Raw genomic sequence first — 7,499 nt, 5'->3', positions numbered from 1 at the left:
ATTTTTAGTCACATCAGAATGAGCAAAACAACTTGGTTGACGCAAGATAATTGAATCTAAAATCTTTATGACATCATCAAGAGATAAACAAGTATGTTGATTCCAAAAGTCAAAAACTAATGAGGCGCGTGACATTTGTACAATCTGCGATTTCCTGGAGCAAGATATATAATAGTCTCGCACGCAAGATCTCATGTGACTTGTGCACGTGTGTCTATACATACATTATAGAGTTGATTATATTTCCCATCAGACCAAACATTTAACCTTTCAGATGATATTTAATCACATGGCTATTCTTTTTACTTGTCTTCGTAAAGAGAAAGCGTTAAAACGGAGGTGTTGCTTGAAAGCCCAATTTCAACTAAAATCAGATAAAGAATATATATCGTGACTGGTCAAGACCCTGGACACTGTTGTCCAATATTAACATCAATGTTTATCCACTCATGCAGTGTTGAAATCTAAAGAAACTATAGAAAATTGATCCTCGAGAACTTAGTCTGACCTTAAATGACGTATATCAATGGTCATACAGGTAATACTGAACAAGATTCTTTTAAAAAATTATAATTATGGTTCAAGTTGGCCTAAGTCTTATTTGCCCGACCACATGCTTTATCAGTGTTATGGGTCCTTGTGTTAATGTTCCACAATGATTTGTAAGGAAAAGAAAAAAAATTACAATGAGGAAACAATATTTTTTTCATCATTATATATTTCAGTGACCTTTATTAGATAGATTTTTGAAACATATATTTTGTTCTTAAGCATAATTTAAAAATTTTGATAGATAAAGTATACTTTTATCAACATACAGAAATTATATCCTGGAATTTGGGGTGATACAGGGGTCGTTATCAGCTGTTTATTAGTGTGTCATGTCATGTCTTCAACATAAAGATGCTTTACCAAAGTAACTCATGTTTCACATCAGTCTGAACAGCTACACAAATTAGAAATGATTGTAGGGACTTGGCCTAATGGGAATTTGTAAGAGATTAAGGTGGCCTATGCAATTCACTGAACCAGGGGTGGGCAGGTCTGATGCTCGTTTCATGGACACTAACTGTAGGGGGGCTTGATTGCAACCCTGGGGAAGATATCATGATCATGCTTTGCTAGAATTAGGTCATGTTGTCCTAACATAGTGAGATATGGGTCCAGCGTACATCATCTGAGCGAACAACTTTAATAGCAGATGTATCTGGTGGTTTCCAGTAACGATTACTGCACAGGATACATGTCAAATTTGAAGTGAGAAATTAGACTTGTGAGCCGGCTTTCACCCCTGGTGGGGGCTGACATACTCTGGAGTGACAGGGCGTAACCTTTTGCTGACCTGACCTGATTCTCGTCCCTGTTCATTGCCTCTTCTTTGGACCCCTGAACAGGTGTGAATCACCCTTCTCAAGTTCTGCTTCTTGAAGTCACTGATGTTATGACATGTAGCCTCATCTCTGTCTTGTAAAAATGAACTTAATAATTATAACAAATATTGTATTGTATGGTGGTATTAGTTTTATTACCTACAGGATCATTTCTACTTAAAAATCCATCTATTTTTTTGTATTGTACTTTGTAGATTACAGATTGATGATAATTAATTGCTTGAATGATTGGTTTACTGGTAAATTGACTGATTGATTGATATAATAATTGATCGATTGATTGGTTAACTGTTTGATTGGTTTACTGATTGATTGATTGACTAATTAATCGATTAACTGACTGATTGATCAATCGACTGATGAAAGATTGAGCCTCTTTTTCTGATTTTTCAGAAAAACAATTATTTGATAATTACATTTCCCCAAAATAGATTGCTTTATTGAACTTTCTCTTCCCATGAATTATTAGGAATTTAAGCATAATTATCATGAAATGTTTCGTTTTTGTAGCATTTGTAGAGAATGTTTTTGAGTTTTTTTATTATGAATGCTGTAACTTTCTTTAATCATCATCAGCATTATTATCAGTATCGTCGTCATCATCATCATCATCATTGCCATTATACAAATCACTATCATCACCACCACCATCGTCATCATCGCCATAGTCACTATCACCACAATTATTACCACTATCATTGTCATTATACCACCACATAATCACCACCAACTATTATTACTCATGTTCATGTTGTCATCATTGTCAACATCATTATATTACGTCATCATTATTAACAACAACAATTGTAGTAATTTAATTAAAATTAAATTACTACAATTTGTTTACATCTGACAAACATCGTCCCTTTAAAAATCACGTCTCCTGCTAGGCAATTTCCTGATGTATCATACATAGTCGGTCTCATAAGTAGGAGACTGATTTTGGTTTCTGTCCAGAAAATGGTGTCCCAAAAAAGGAAGTATCAGCCAACTCTGTCCTGCTGTAGTTTACGAGTATCTGACAGCTTCTCCTAAGGTGAGATGAAGGTTTGTGTTAAGTGAAAGGAACATAGTGAAACTGGATGGCAGCCAGCCGACATCCATCAAAGTAAAGGGGGGGTGAGGAAATGGGGGATGCGAGCAGCAAGATATATTCAACATGTTGGTTTAGAGACTAATATTAAGTCCATATGTTTTTATTGACAAACCGCATTCAGGAATGTTTGGCCTGGGACTTGCTGCAACCAATGATCAACCATCCTAGTTTATTAATTTCTCCCTTTTATATAATGTATAATATAAATATATTTCTAATTATTTGTTTTATTATTATTTTTTTTTTATAACATCAAATCATCATCCAACAGTGAAAGCCAATTACAGGATGCCTTACAGTAAATACATGATATAAAAACATTAAAAATACTGTACAAATCAAGTATTATTTATTAATACAGTACAAGTAAAATAAGAAATTTTATAAAGATATTGCATATACATATTAATACATTACAAAACATTAAAGACAGTACAATAGAAATCATGAACAATTACATTACATTAACAGCCTAAATATAAAATGAAAGGTTATAAAAAAAAAAGATGGGGCAAGTCATTGAATAAAGCCATTTTTAGTGCAATTGACCCTGTTAAAGGGTACCTGAAATAGGTCATTACAATTGGAGCAGGGTCTATTGATCTTAGGAGGAAATAAAGAACAACTGCATTTTATAGTTGCACTCAGTTGTAGTAATTATAGTAATTTGTACAAAGAGAAATTCGTATTGTTAATTGTTAATACACATTCCGCTAAGTTGGTCACATGACGTATAGTGGTTATAAACAAAAACAACAGTGCCAGTGATGATCAGGAAATATGTGGCTCATTTGGATTGATTCTGCTGTAAACATATTTGATGTTGAATAATGTTGGTTGTTGGTTTCCACATTGATTGGAAATTGATCTTTTGAGAATTTGGCCATATGTTTGCTAATGCTCCAAAAGGTACTGGCCCCAAACATACAACAATTTCTCAAACTTTTTGAGAAATTCTAGGTCTTGGCCCCTGCATATCTTTAGGTATGCACAAGAGTCTTCAAACGAGGGTCCGCGAACTTCAATTTTGAAACGCTACAATTTCTATTCTAGCTAAGGTTTACGAAGGATCACATAAATTCCAAGGCATATAAAGCACTGGGAACGCTAGAATAAGTTAACACTATTTTGAACAATCATATTGCCTTTCCTTGCCATTTATTTCTTGCGTTATCAGTGGGCGGTTGTTTTTTTGCAACCGTAGAATTACATTTTCCTATACTTCACACTAATCGCACTGCAAGTTCTCCATAGTTATACGCACTATAGAGTATGCCATGTAACCAGCTGTAAACGAACCTTGCGGAACGTGTCAATTGTGCTTCACTATTTATATCAACACAGTTTCATATTCTGAATGTTAAGTTAAATTATGGTGTAGTGGTCAAGTGCCCACCTTCCAAGCTTAAGGTTAGGGGTTTAATCCCCAAGACTCATAGACTGTTAAAGATCATTAAGGGAGTCAAATGATAAGCTTCACTAGAGGACCACCAATCATGGCATTTTAAAAACGTTGTGATTTTATTAATGGTTTGTGATACTCATCTGTACCCCAGAGGTCGACATTTTTTTATTTAGTGTAGCAACATACTAGCATCAATAAGACAATTAATTTCATGTTGCTACACAAGAGAATAACATTTATCTGCTAATCATTGTGTCTACTGAACCTTTGTAATCCGAATTTTCTGGTTTTGGTTGCCTAATACAACCAAGGGCACTTGTTGACAGACAGACAGAAATACAGATTATTGTGTTTTGCTAAAAAAAAAAATAATAATAATAAATTAGATTAAATATATAAAACTTAAATTGTGCATTTCCTATATACAGGTAGTAACTTTGCAGTCCAGTTGAATAGAAACATTACAACCTACTAAGTCCCTATTCTTAAGCTACATCTTTCCTTCATAAGAGAACCTTTCTATTTATTTAAATGCATGTGTACAAAATGCTTTTTTTTTTCACTGAATCATCTGATGTATATTTTATTACTAATTCATGAATGCCAGAATTCATTATAATATGTTGTGTTAATAACAGCTTGCCTGGTAGTGATTAAATCTAGTAAGTCCGAATAAAATTTTCAAAAAATCACATCTGTTGAAAGAGATAAATCCAATACTACGAGTTTACTTATAACAGAAGTATATATATTTATATTATTATGTACATATATATATTTGATATATACTACTACTATTGTTTCAGTGACATTGTGCTTTGACTTAATATTGGTGGGTATATTTTATTAATGATCCTTCATACATATTCTCTCTATATGAATTTGTTTCAGGCGAATTGTTAGTGTTGTTTTTTTTTCAAAATTATTAATGCAAAGTAAAAATTTCCATCATACGTTTCATCCACTTTATTTAATTTTTTTTTTCTTTTTTTAAAGTTTGATTGAATTAGACCTATATGCCTTTGTTAAAACAACATACAAATACTAACCACTCAACAGGGGTCAATCCAACATTGCACATTAATTCATTTCTTCCTACCAAAAGGTAGCGTGTTCCTACATAAAAACAATCACATAAAAACATTGTAGTAAGGTTGTTCTCAAATGTAAAAGAAAAAAAAAACCAAGATTGCTGCCGAGGGACTCTTTTCAAGGTACAGACCACACAGGTGGCACATTTACAAAAGAAAAACTCATTTGTCAGTGAACGATTTCTTCAACTTTAGCATATTGCAAAATTTTATCCCACCTTTCAATAAATTGTTTTGCAATAGATTGGATTCAAAGCCAGGAGGGGAGAGGAGATACACGATGGGTAGGGAAGAGGAAAATAAAGTTAATGTTATTGTATAATATTCTTTCAGTTGAACAATGTAAAATCTCTTGTTAAAAATTAGATTACCTGCACGTGTTTGCGACTTTATTAACTGTCAAAAGTTTAAGAACTATAATTCCTAAGGTTTCCTCTACAAATTGTGTTTTCTTAGCAGAAATACTTAGCGTTCATTTTTTTTACTTCCTTTCCCTCGAGGTATGAAATTTATATACGTTGATGTTCCCACGTCTACGTTTATTCACCCTTTACACTTTCTATTGCTCACGTTTGTTTCGGTGGCCTTCCGTAGGCAATCGCTTTGGGACCTTACGGGAAGATTGAGTAGATGCCTCGAGTTTATCATGATTTAGGGTTGAATGCGTTTTGCGAAAGCATTTTTTTTATTCATTCGCCTAAGTGTTTCATACAAATATTTATATCATATTTGGCCTTTTCGTGGCTGAACCTCACAATAGTTTGTATGTTGATGGCCTTTCATTTTTGCCAGCTTAATTTTGTAATTAGTATGCAGCTAATTGCCTAATTAGTACTACGCCTGTCTTTCATCTTGATGTCGTCGTGTTCTATGAGCGTTTTTGATTAAAATTACATTCTTAACTTGATCCAATTCAGACATGTGTTAGGATACTTCAGCGAGAGGTATAATTATATAAATGTCTCTTGAACTTCTATGTTATGTAGGTTAGAGGAAATACAGATTGAGAATGGCCCTCCTACAAAATCGATGTCAAGCTCAATACTTGAAACTTGTCCAACAGCCTTTAAAATGTTCTCATTATTGATTAAATTAGCACGCATTATTAATTATACCGTCTCTAAAGTTCAGCTAATAAAATAAAATTCAACTTTGTATTTTAAGTTATTATTTTCAATTGAAAAGGCACGCATTATTAATTATACCGTCTCTAAAGTTCAGTTATTAAAATAAAACTCAACTTTGTATATTAAGTTATTATTTTCAATGAAACATTTGAGCAAAAACACTTAATTAACAGACAGTTGTATTAATAATGGATTTAATTATTTTCTAGTAAAAGTGAATTCAGCAAAAATTAATTTTTTTATTCAATGTCTCATTTATAAATTAAGTTATATTTGATTAAGTAATTTGTTGTTTAATTAAATGATATTAAGACATCGTCATCTTCATAATAATCACTATCATTAGCACTGTCATATTATCATCGTCATTAAGATTGCCATTGTAATTTTCACCATCTTAACCGTCGCCATTATTATCATCATCAGTCTGCATCATCTTAAATCATCATAATTTATTATCAGCATCATCATAATTAATGCTGTTTGACTGCTGAGTTGATTTTCCATCTGGAGTGATGGCTGATATAAAAGTGAGGAAACCCAATTATTTAAATGGTTATAAACTATATAAATCTTAATAATACAAGTTTAAACCTGCTGAAATACAGGTGTTTAAGCAATTGAAGAATTAAATTTTGTCTTCTAAGTTTACCTTGGTACATCTTTTAACAATAAATCACACAGATGAATTCAAAAAGTAAATTTAATCTGAAATATATATATATATATATATATAAAAAGAAACAATACTGTTAAAACAATAAGTTTTTATTGTGTTAAACCTTAGTATATATGTTCATATTTGGATTGCAATCAATACTTATAACTGTATAAATGTTCTTTTTATTATTATTATTATTATTACTTTCCCTTCAAGCTTTCCAAATTCAAAACTGTTAAATTTTAAAAGTAGAGACCGAAAATTTCTGATTACGGAATGGCATAAATTAAAGGCGACACCAATCTTAATACAATATTATTACAGGAAATATTGAATAAATCTTGTACACAGAATATAGTTTGTGAACTTGTTGTCAAAGATGGGTCAGGAGATATGGTATGTATATATTGCAACAGTTATACAACTGGCAGAATGAACTTACCCTCAGAAGGTGTGTTCTGTTTGAACCTTTATAAAAAATGGGTTAAGTACTGTATACCATGTTTTTGCATCTCACAATTACTCATGCGAATGAAAGGTGCTAAGAATAAACATTTCTTTGAGTTTTGTTTTGAATGCTGCATGTGTAAACATGGAAGCAATACTTGGGTGACTTTTTTAGAAATTATATATTTTTTTTGAACTTTTAATTCAGAGGGTGGTCCCTTTAAGCACTGCTGATTTACTGGGACCCTACAAATTTGTGTGTACATGTATATATATGTATA

This window comes from Anneissia japonica, unplaced genomic scaffold (assembly GCF_011630105.1).
Source record: "Anneissia japonica isolate Jap-2015-1 unplaced genomic scaffold, ASM1163010v1 scaffold750_len1593409_cov174, whole genome shotgun sequence".
Taxonomy (NCBI): Eukaryota; Metazoa; Echinodermata; class Crinoidea; order Comatulida; family Comatulidae; genus Anneissia; species Anneissia japonica.
The sequence above is the reverse complement of the archived record's forward strand: the minus strand, read 5'-3'. Positions refer to the sequence as shown.